Here is a 12,501-nt window from a genome sequence, read left to right as displayed (position 1 = left end):
TTTAGTTTATCTAGGACTTTCCCTTCCTGTTTGCTGTGCTTTAATAATCTACATTTAAATGTCCTAATAACAGTAAGTGTTTTATGTGCTAATTATAAATATACCATCCTAGGATATGACTCTTCCTCATGTGCTTTTCTTTCAAAATGCGATGTAGTAATGTAAGGATCTCATTCTCAAATGAGTGTTAGCTTTTGGGGAATGAAGATTCCTTTCAGAATGTGAAGAAGCCATGAAATCCATAAATTGTGCTTCTGGTTCCTGAGGTCCATCCCATTTATAAATCCCACAAAATCCTTGTCCCCTGATTAAGGAATTCTACACTGGAAGAAATGATTAGGTTATTATAAGGCAAAAAGCCCATCTTCTAAATTCTCAACATGTTGCATAAATAGTACATAAATTTCCATGGTGATATTACATTTTAATTGTAAAAAGATACTGTGTAATTTTATTACTGTTCTTGGCAAAGTTCTCACCAAGGCAGTCAGGGTTAGATATCATTATTCTCATTGAAGAGAAGACAAGTAGAAAATGTTTGGGTCATGCCCGGAGCATTCCAGGTGTCCCTAATTGCTATCTCTCTCCCGTAAAAATCTCTAATATACTGCCTTTGGAAGCTAAAATGCAACATGAACAGTAAAAGCCACCATCTATCAGATTATTCAGAAGAAACTCCATAAAATTTGGAAAATATCTGATGTTAGTAGGTTCCTTTTGTGAATTATTGGTTAATCACTAAACTGGAAAAGATATAAATATTTTTCATACTACTCATACTACTTCCAGTTATAGCAGAATCCTCTTTGAATACCACACTAAATGACTATCTCTTGGCTTGTCTTTAAATCTTTTCTATTCTTGCTGGATCTAATTTAAGTTAAAAACCCATGGGCTATATAAAACCTTAAAATTATACTGACATTTCTATAATCGCACAGCACAGGCAAGTAGCCATTACCTTCTTTTATGGAATTAGATCAAAAAGTAGCAATACCTCTTGCTTCATTCATACTACATTACTACTACGTTATTACATTTTTCCTCCTGTTGGACTACTGTTTGTAATTTTTATATCACTTTGACTGCCCTGTCAAAATTCCCTTTGAGGAAAGGGAGGACAGATTAGGGATTAAGAGAAACAAGTAACGAGATGACTTCTCATTCTCCTAGTCTTTCCTAGATTAGTTTTATTATAAAATTTTGACAAGTTTAATGTGATAGGGGAAACACAGCCACCAATCACACTGCCGGTATTTTGCAATCACATCCTAGAATATGATGACCCTCAAGGAAGATTAGAGCATGCATCTGTTTATATATATCCAATTCCCTTCTGACAGCTATAATCATGTATAATAATTCATGTTAATCTCATTATTACAGGTTTTCATTTTATGTTACCAAACCTAGTGGAGGAGATAAATTTGCTGCACATACAGAAGTGTAAATTCCCCAGATTGCATTTAATTTATCTAATTAAAAGAATTCTTTCCTGATTTCATCCAGATGAAACTGCCTATAAATATGAGCAGTGACCTATTGTACAGCTCTGGGGATGCAAACTATAATAAGTGAGGAAAGACCTATGGTGGGTAATAAACATCATATAGGATCCGATAGATAGGTTATAAAATTTTGAAATGCTTTTTCTTAATCTTTCAAGAGAAATCTTAATCTCAACTATATTAAAATACCATTCTCTGTCAGATATATCCAAATGAAATGTGTTGCCACAGATAAATAGACATGAGAATGCTTTTATATTTTTATGTTCCACATAGAAAGTTATTATTTTTTATGTAACCAGAAATCCAACTGTTTCTTATAGAACATATCATTAAATATCATTAATGTGCAAAAAAGAAAAAAAAGATATTGTAATGAATTTCAGTTTCAATAGAACAACATTAGAAAGGATTTAGGTTATTTTTTTTTTATAAATTTTTATTTATTTATGATAGTCACACACAGAGAGAGAGAGAGAAAGACAGAGACACAGGCAGAGGGAGAAGCAGGCTCCATGCACCGGGAGGCCGATGTGGGATTCGATCCCGGGTCTCCAGGATCACGCCCTGGGCCAAAGGCAGGCGCCAAACCGCTGCGCCACCCAGGGATCCCTAACAATCACTTTTCATCTAAATAAGACATAAGCCTAGGGAAGGTGTGTTATTCTTAAGGTCAGCCATTTGGTATGTAAAAGAAAAAGGAGAAATCTTAATATGGCCATTTCTCCTAGTTCAGCTGTAGCCAGGATCCTCTATCACTGCTAATGCTACTTATGTAGAAAGAAGTTAAGTACTCAAATCCCCAACTTTGTATCCATGTTAATGAGATATATAATAAACTAACATATTCATGCCTCATATCCTATGTCTTAATTGTGTTGTGTGTACAATGGAGATGATTCCTTTCCATATTTCAACTTAAAAGGAAAATGAATTTCCTAACGATAAAGACTGGAACAGCTTGCTAAAAAAGTAAGGCACTAAAAGATAATAGCTTTTTGTCAAATTTATCAAAATAAATTCCCATGATATCAACGGCTTACTTTTCAGTAATGATTGACTAAAACTGGAATAAGTATCCTGCTGGAAAAATATTTTTAAGTTCTCAAATGTTTAAGAGAAGTAAGACAAGAAATCGGAACCTTCCGTTGAAGAGAGAGACAACTGAGAAGCAGAGATGCTGAGAGAGAATTTAGTGGCCTAGGGCACTCAGGGGTACAGAGATGTAATCAAAGGACTCTTTAGAAGATCCTTGATGAAAGTCCTTGCTTTGGCTGAACTAACAAAGGGCTGAAATTCAGGCATGAATCTGAGTAAGAAATGACAGACTACCACTAGGACTTAAATTCAGCTTCCAATTAACTCAATACATGAAACTGATTGCTGTGATTCTGGATGGCTACTTTCTATGGCTGACTGGCAGAAACAACTGTAAATCCTTCTTGGAGGAATAACATGCCAGCCATACAAATATTTCTATAAACAATATTGCAAATTCAATATCTAACACACTATAAAAATAATCCAAAAATTGAGTAGATAAATTAACAAAACCCAGAGAAACAACAAAAAATAGAAGCAGAACTATGAGCACTACAGATACTGGAGTTATTAGCAATAGACTTAAAAAAAAAACTATAAAACCTATTACAAACAGAATATAATTGAAAATTTTCATCCGGTTTAATAATCTGGCCTTATAAATGGAACATTTAGTTTACTTACTTTTGATATTGTTACTTAAATGTACCATTTTATTAAGTGATTTCCCTTTGCTTCATTCTATGCTTTTTTTTTTCTCACTGTCCTTGTACCTTTCAGGAATGACTATGTGCATTTTGTTTTATTTTTCTTTTCATTAGCTTAAAAGTTAAATATTCCCTAATATTATAATACACCCCCTCTCTCTGTCTATATTAATTTAAGTAGACACAATATTCTTTCCATTTTTGTTTTTCTGAATATAAATATAAATTCACTTGAAAGTGAATTTTAAAGAATATTTCTAAATTGGAAGAAAAGAAAAAATAAAATAATAACATTCACACAATCACTTCCAACAGAACCAAGACATAGTACAGATGAAGCAAAGACAAATCACTTAATAAATTGGGAGATTTAAACTGAAATATGTGAATAACAATATTAAATGTAAATCAACTAAGTGCTTCATTTATTAGACAAGATTGTCAATTGAATAAAAAATAAAACCTCAATTATATTCTATTTAGGAGAGGCATATTTAAACATAACTTTTCAGGATGGAAGCAAAGAATAGAAAGATATATTCCATGGAAAATCTCATAAAAGTAACTGGTGTTGCTGTTAATTTCAAAGATGATAAAGCAAAACTATCACTAGAGATAAAGAAGGACAGCTCATTGTAATAAAAGGTTCAATTCAGCAATCAGAAGTAACCATTTTAAATTTAGAATGATGTAGCTTCAAAATATATAACCATTGACAACCCTACCAGGAATATATCTATACATGATATTTGCGGGAAACGTTAACATACTTATTCTCAATGGCTGGTAGTATGAATGCACATACAAACACATAAGAATATAGCCACTGGTCCTGGTAAATGTGTAATTACTGGCTCTCAAGAATAAAAGCCCTGGTTTGGAGGATTTACTAATTTTTGTGGCGTTAGTTCTCCCACCATGGCAGATTTCAAGCTCTCCACATCTGTCATTAATCTCGAGGAGGGAAAAAATACGTAGATTAGCCCCAGGAAAGTTGTCTTGAGCTTTCCACACCACTTGATATAATATACTGAACAAAAGAGATTAATAAATTGATCTTATAAGAATGTGCATGTAGGCCATTTCCCTATTAATAACTACAATATACCTTTTTCTGCATAGAGAACACTTATTACATAACTTCCCTATTCCTGACAATTAAGGTGAAGAGATGGAAATCATACAAAGTATTTCCATAACCACAATTAAGCTACAAATGAATGAGTAAATCTCAAGGTGTTTAGAAATTTTAACTTATTGATTGAATTAAAAAGTCATGATTTAATTTTTTTTAAAAGTACTTTGAATGACAATGAAAATAGCACATGTTAAAACTTGTGAGGTACAACTTAAATCAGAGGGAAATATATATCATTATGTATACCATCAAATGTATATATTAAAAATGAGAATGTTGGTAATCAACAAGCCAAGTATACATCAGAGGTCAATATATGAAAGACACACTAAATTAAGGATTATTATAAATAAATAGCAAAGATAAAATGGGGAACTAATAAAATAGAAAAAAATAAAGGAAGACCAACAAAACCAAAGTAAAAGCACTAACAAGTTGGAAGGAAAACTGATCAAGGAGAAAAATGGATCAATGATGAAAAATTTTCACCATGAAAATTCCTATGGCTAATGAAATACTAGTGAAAATGTGTCACTTCTGAGTAAAAATACTAGTGACATGTGTCACTTCTGAGTAAAAGCTTTCAGCCATGGGGTGTACCTACCATGTTCTCCTTTCCATTTGGCATGAGACAAGCAATGCTCGTAATGAGGCTTCTTCATCAGCTTAGGTCCCAGGGTATAGAACCTATGGAGGAGAGTCAGTCAACTCAAGATGACTGAGGACCGTGTATGAAAAATATATTTTCTATTGTAAATCACCAAATTGTCTTTTTTCTTTTTTTCTCTTTTTTCCCTTTTTTCTTCATTATCATGGTTATTTTTTCCTCTCTTATATTTAACAACAGCATAATTTGCAATAAACTGTTATGAAGATTATCCAGATGGAAAATATTCAGAGAAATGGCCATCAATATCATGAGATACTATTAAGCCCTCACCTGAATGTATAAATTTTTTAATGACAATACAGAAGAATCTCACAATATTAAGCCAGACAAAAAAATAATATATACTCAATGATTATAGTCATTTGTATTTATAGTAAAATATAAAAAGGAAGCAGGAAAAATGGAGTAGAATGTTTACAGACCCATACTTATTTAAACTATAAATAAGAGTAAGAAGTAATGAAAGATCCTGATGTCTAACCTTTTCTAGTTCCCCTCAAAGCCTATGAACCTAAGTTGAAAAACCCAGGTTGAAGAATCTTGGAGGAAATTACTAGATTATTATAAGGTAATAAGACCATCCTCTAAAAACAAATTCTCAGCAAGTTGCAAAAAAAGACAAAAGAAATTTCAAGTAATAATAAATTTCAATCATAAAAATATACAGCAATTAAGACTTTGTAATTTCATTACTGTTCTTGGCAATATTCTTATCTAGGCAGTCAGTGTTAGATACCACTCTCATTTAAAAGGAGAGGATAGATAAAAATGTTTGAGTCATGCCTAGGGCAATCCAGATGCCCATAATTGCTATCTCTCTTTCACAATGTTTCTAAACACTGTCTTGGGAATCTGAAATGCATCACAGTAATCACTAAACTAGAAATAATTCAAATGTAATGCCTGACACACAGTAGATGATCAATACATTTTATTTTTCTAGATCCTCTACTTCCTGTTTGCTACATTTTTATAGTATGCAGTACCTGGTATTATATTTGAAGTTAAAACTAAGTGGTTCTAAGATAATACACTTTTACACTCTTTTCTTTCAACAACTCACTATAGTATCATAATGATTACACTTCCAGAAAAATGTTAGTTAACTTTTGAGGGATACAGATCCCTTTGAGAATAAGAAGGTGTGACCTCTCTCTTTCCAGATAATTTTGCAAGACACTGAAGGTAAGAAAAGTCAATATGGTGTTTAGTTTTGAGAGTACTGATTAGGAGATGACATGATACAGGTTCTCTGGTACTGCTCCCATCAAAAAAAGAAAAGAAAAATGAAAGAAGAAACTAAAAAGGAGAGAAAAAAATGAAATTAAAAAGTCCTATTTCTCAAGGTATGAAGATAAGGAGAATTTCTATTACTTCCTAACTATTAAGAAAAGACCATAAAAATATGAGTTACCTAGGAGATCAAAAAGACAAATAGCATGGCCTGTACTTCTATGAGTCATCAGGCCCCAGGAAACCCCAAAATAGGCCACATATCTTTGGCTTGTTTATACTTACAGACATTCTCTTAAGCACAGAACTATAATTAACCTCCCCCTAGCATCCTACTGTGGGAGACCATAACAGAGCCTGTGGAGATGAAATCTGAAATAAAATATGAAAACAGTGAATTTGTAAGCATTCTGTAACTAGAATATAGAACTCTACGACAGCAAAAACTTGGAATCTGTACTTTAGGTTCAAGCAACGTGGGTTACCACTGTGCCCCAATTCCTACTAAAAAGTACGGTCAGGAACTTCTTTCAAACTATTCCTCAATCTGCATCCATAGTTTAGACCAAACTTTAGGGAGTATCTGCCAGAGGAAGAAGGGAGGGACCAGGTTGTGGTACCCACTGAGGATCCTGACACTCATTTGTTTCATATGCAAACATTTGGAGTATTGCAATGCTAATTTATAAATTTAGTAGAAGTTGCCTTGGGTGAATCCGGTAACTTCATCAGTCCTTAAAACTGGACCACTTTGTGATCCATCTTACCTTATCCAGACTCACAAATCTTCAAACAATTACAAAAGAAACAGAAAAGACTGATTTGTTAAAATAAACAAATAATAATAATAATAATAATAATAATAAAAGTAAAAATATCAATGTCAATAATGAAAATAAAAACCACACATATGAAAGAGTGCATAAACAAACTATGTGAAAGTTTATAAATTTATATTGAAGGCTTGAAATATAGATTATTCTAGTTTAGCAAAAGACAGAGCATAAAACCAACAAAAACTAAAAAATGAAAACATCTTAAATACTTATGACAAAGTTTTTATGTTACTAATACAGTAAAAGATCTATATACTAAAGAGGAAGAAAAACACAGCTCAGATGGTCGCAGGCAAACATATAGTATTTTCCTTCATTTTCGCATCAGCCTTATTGTATTTAACCTTTAAACTCTTTGAAGATATTCTCAGTGGGACTAAAACAAAAGATCTGTTTGATATTAAGCTAATCTGAGCAAATAGTATTCTTTTGAAACTCTCAGTGCTATCAATAATGAAATAGCATGAGGTGTTAAGCCAAGAGGCAGAAAGCACTTCTTCTTAGATTAAACAGTGATAGAATAAAAAGACCTAGATAGAAATTATGTCTTCTACATCTACTGGCTGTGACATCCTGGGAAAATAACTTAATATTTTTGAGCTTCACTTTCTTCTCCAAATGGAAATTATGCATTTCAAATGATGAAAAATGTACCATTATTGTCTGTACCACTCAGAAAATACTGCTGTTTTATTTGTAAGATGCCACCAAATATAAGATCCATGGTTATTTCAGAGATGATAAAAATTTTAAATTGCAAAAATCAATAAAATATCATAATACAAATGAGGCATGGATACAAAATGAGGCAATATATGCTAAAATGGTTTATAAATTAAATCAATAGGATATTAATTCTATATCCACAATCTAGTATTTCAATATACAGTACAATAAGTTGTTCTCTAGCTTGCTTTATATATGGACATTATGTCTCTCCAAAGAAATCATACATTATTTCAGAGCATATAATTTTTTGGTACTGCCATAATGCCTAGCATAAATTTGCAAAAACGAGGTACCATTTGTTCACTTTCAGATTTTGTGGAAAAAGTCAAATGACTGATATTTTCCTAAAACTTACTATTTCAATATTTTGTATAAATAAGAAACTTGAAAAGTTGCTACCCAATTAGACATTCAATTGAGGCATTATGAATGAACAGTCAATGTGTTACACTGCTAGTCTTTATTTCTATCTTATTTTTGTTTTAGGAAATTTATATTGTACATTTTACTGTTGAGAAACAATTCTCCATGGGTTTCTTATATTTTTGCTCATTTAGCAAAGTGAGGCACTGATGACCCATTGATCCACATTGTCTTTTTAAGGATGTTTGTATAGTAAAAAGTATGAAAGGACAGGCTTGCTTAAAGCCTTCCAACATACAGATCATGCCCCTCTGGAGCAAAAGCAATATATGCTTACTGTTTGATGGAATAAAGATAATGTCTCCTGAAGGGCAAAGAATAGGCATACTTCAGGTCCCCTAAATTCAGGGTTCCTCTCCTATAATGCATCTACCATATGCACATGTATCAGTTGACTCTCTTTAATGTTTCTGTATGACAATTGGAGTTTTGTAAAATGGAGCAAAATGATAACACTGTGTCTTCTATTGCTGTGAACAATAAACTGTCCATCTCTGACCCAAGAGTCTCATGTCTTCTATCACCATTCATGAAACTATGGTAGGCTAATTTGTTAGCTTCTAAGTAGGATAAAATTTTTAAATTTTCACAGTTGTTGAAATTTTACCTCTTTTTTAAACAATGAATTTGATATGACTCATGGTAATGTCTTATGCAATAATTTTGTTCAGGATTCTTCTTTCTACGGTAAGCAAAATCTTTTTCTCAAATGATATGAAATTATATCTTAACAACAAAGAAATGTGTACCTAAATTAGGCAATTAAAGTCATAGTTTAGGAAGATACGGCTCGAAATAGATGTTTGAAAGGTTTCATTTGTAAAACTTTTTAAGAGGTTATGACATACTTTTTATAATAATAAGGATTTAATTATGCCTGCAAAAACAGGTTATTCTAAAGGAAGTCTAAGAATCTATTCTACTTCTAGGAAAATATAAATTTGAGATGAGACCATCATTGATATTCTAGAATAATAAGGTAGAAAAGTATTAACACTATGAATAACATGGCAGCCTAGAATTGTACATATTCTTCTTTTTTTTTTTTTTTTTAATTTTATTTATTTATGGTAGTCACAGAGAGAGAGAGAGAGAGAGAGAGAGAGGCAGAGACACAGGCAGAGGGAGAAGCAGGCTCCATGCACCAGGAGCCCGACGTGGGATTCGATCCTGGGTCTCCAGGATCACGCCCTAGGCCAAAGGCAGGCGCCAAACCGCTGCGCCACCCAGGGATCCCTTGTACATATTCTTCTTACACATTCTTCTGTTGTTTGTTCTTTTAGTGGAGACTTACAAAAACTATCATTACATTTCACCTACAAACTTTGAAGATTATCATTTCAGGGCAATTGACCAAAGGGAACTCAAAGTTAGCTCAGGTACTATGTCATTCTATAATGTGGAATCAATTGAAAAAAAATCTGATTTGCTTCATTTAGGGTTATTTAACAAGAAAGGAAGTATGGCTCATTGCAGGTATTTGACATACTATTTCATTAATTTTTTTTGGTAGACAAAATGTCTAATAAGAAAATTTCTTATATTACATTTAATTATCATCACCTTTTATTATACTGTATTCATTTTAAATACAGTTACAGCTACATACATTTATAAAAGGTAAGTCACCACAAATATGTAAATTCCTATTTGTATCATAAAGGTGGAGAAAGGTAAAATAACACTAATTTCCCTTTTTCAATATTTTTTGTTAAAATACTCTATCACCATATTCACTATGCAACATTTATAATGATATATTATGATTACTGTATCAGTGAAACAAATAATTAAAGGAATAAAAAGACAGTGTTCAGGGGCTTCCTGCTGGCAGAGTTGGTAGAGTTGGTAACTGTGATCTCAAGATTATGAATTTTGAGCCCCATGTTGGGCACAGAGCCAACTTTAAAAAAAATTAATAATTAAAAAAGACACTGTTCAAAGAGAAATGCAGTGAAGACCATAATAAATGTCAAATGAGAAGGAAAAATGTACCAATTTTCAGAAGTACTCTATTCTGAAACGTTTGTAGCTTTTGATTTTACTCATAGCCCACTCCCAAATTATTCTTCAGAATCTACCAATCCGTAGGCATTTGGTATGATAATTTTTTTGATAATTTTCAGATATTAAAAGAATAACTGAAATCTTCCTCACTTTGAAAAAACCATAGTAAACTGTCATAAAGTCAATGAGACAAAATAATTTAAAAGTCACTAAGCATTTAAAAGTTGAAAGTTCTTTATAAATTGTTAATTTGTACCTATCTACCAGAGTCATAGTGCAATACATTTATATGGATGTTTGGCTCAATTATTCTGAAATCTTTAATTGTTTAACTTAGATCATAGATTGATCACTAGACGCAGATTGATAATTAGCTATTTATTATTTACATATTATTTATGTATTTCCCAAGTCTTTCTCATAGAAAATTATTTCATTTATGAAAATTTTATTCAAGTTATGCAAATCTAGTTACCAAAATAAAATGATTTATCAAGGGAACAGAATGGAACTGGGAAAGATAGTACTTTCCTCGTTTTCACAAAAAGCAAGACTATGTAGTACATTACTGAAATTATTTATAAAACAAATATTATGGGGAAATAAAATCAGCCACAAATTCCTTTTACTCCTACCATGGAAAAGTGAGGTTAATATTTTCTTCCTGGGAAGGTGAGCAGGTTTTGTGTCCACTTTGACATACCATGGTGGAAATGTTGACACAGTTTCTGTCTGTGGGCCTTACAATATTGGCAGCCGTTTCCTGCCTCTCAAATTACTCATTCTTGGAACTCAACTGCCTTGCTGTAAGGAGCCTAAAACATCTCAGGAGACTATGCACAAGGTACTGTAGACAGCCACTCTGCTCTCTGATGACAAGTAGCATCAACTGTCATCCATGTGAGCAAGCCATCTTGGATATCTGGTCCAGCTGGGTCTCCAGACATCTCCAGCCCAACAGCTTTCTGACAATAATCACATGAAAGATAGAACCACCTATTTGAGCCTTGCCAAGCCACAGAATTGTTACAGAAAAATATTGTGTTTAAGCTACTAATGTTTTAGGATGATTCACAGTATTATTATTTTTTAAGATTTTATTTATTATTTATTAGAGACAGAGAAAGAGAGAGAGGCAGAGACACAGGCAGAGGGAGAAGCAGGCTCCATGCAGGGAGCCAGATGCAGGACTTGATCTTGGGTCTACAGGATCACGCCCTGGGCCGAAGGTGGCGCCAAACCGCTGAGCCACCTGGGCTGCCCAGTGATTCACATTATTAATCAACAACAGACAACAAAAATGTAATATTTTATGTTGTACATATATAACTATATATGCTTTCAGTATTTTAAATTGTTTTATAAGAAAAAAATACCTATTGTTTCCACAAATGAATCTTTCTTACTTTGAAAATTTTCCAGTACTGATTTGATTGAGACTATATGCTCCATCAGGTAGATGGGTTACTTTAGTGTTAAGTTGTCCCAAAAGGAAAGATGTCACAATGAATCTTAATGTTCGAAACTAGTCTGAAGAGTTGCCAATTATGTCAATTAGTGAAGTTGTATGTGATCGACTTGTGGTTAGAATGAATAAAACTAAAATAAAATAAAAACTTCTTGCTAATCCATAAACAAATGTTCAGACTTTTCACCTCATGAGTGATCATGCAGGACAAACTCAAACACCAGTGATCTTTATTGTTGAAATCAATAACCCAAGACTATTAGATAACACATTTTATTTCTCTTGTGGTTACATTATCTGTTGTCTGTCTACCTGTCTATCTGTCTATCTCTCCCCATACATCCACATACCCACACATACAAATTCACATCTATTAAATAGTAAAATCTTTGGAAAATATGGAGAGAACATTTTAGAAGATGACTAGTCCTGGGATGCCTGGGTGGCTCAGTCAGTTGAGTGTCCACTTTTGGCTCAGGTCATGATCCTAGAATTCTAGGATCAAGATTCATGTTCGGCGCCCTGCTCAGCGGAGAGTCCACTTCTCCCTCTGCCCCTCACCCCGCTCATGCTCTGATTATCTCTCTCAGAAAGAAAGAAAGAAAGAAAGAAAGAAAGAAAGAAAGAAAGAAAGAAAGAAAAAGAGATGACTGGTCGCATGGAAAAAAGCAATCAAACAAAAGCAAAAATATAACTTGTATATTTTATAGATTTCTTTCCTGGGCCATGAATTAAATTTTC

General features: G+C 32.9%; 2 long non-coding RNA genes across 3 annotated transcripts in view; one reads left to right on the top strand and one right to left on the bottom strand.

The window, feature by feature from the left end:
- LOC112678785 (uncharacterized) overlaps positions 1-6,724 on the bottom strand; it is a 35,921-nt gene extending 29,197 nt beyond the window's left edge. For both annotated transcript variants that reach the window (XR_003147852.3, XR_007404811.1), the window contains exons 1-2: positions 6,583-6,724; positions 4,999-5,081 (exon numbers count right to left, since the gene is read on the bottom strand). This is a non-coding gene — a long non-coding RNA (uncharacterized LOC112678785). The remainder of the gene's footprint in view (positions 1-4,998; positions 5,082-6,582) is intronic.
- LOC118351930 (uncharacterized) overlaps positions 1-12,501 on the top strand; it is a 34,861-nt gene that overhangs the window by 1,507 nt on the left and 20,853 nt on the right. The gene's annotated exons all lie outside the window — the stretch shown is intronic.

The sequence above is a fragment of the Canis lupus genome, chromosome 22 (assembly GCF_003254725.2).
Source record: "Canis lupus dingo isolate Sandy chromosome 22, ASM325472v2, whole genome shotgun sequence".
NCBI lineage: Eukaryota > Metazoa > Chordata > Mammalia > Carnivora > Canidae > Canis > Canis lupus.
This window is presented reverse-complemented; position numbering and strand designations above follow the sequence as displayed.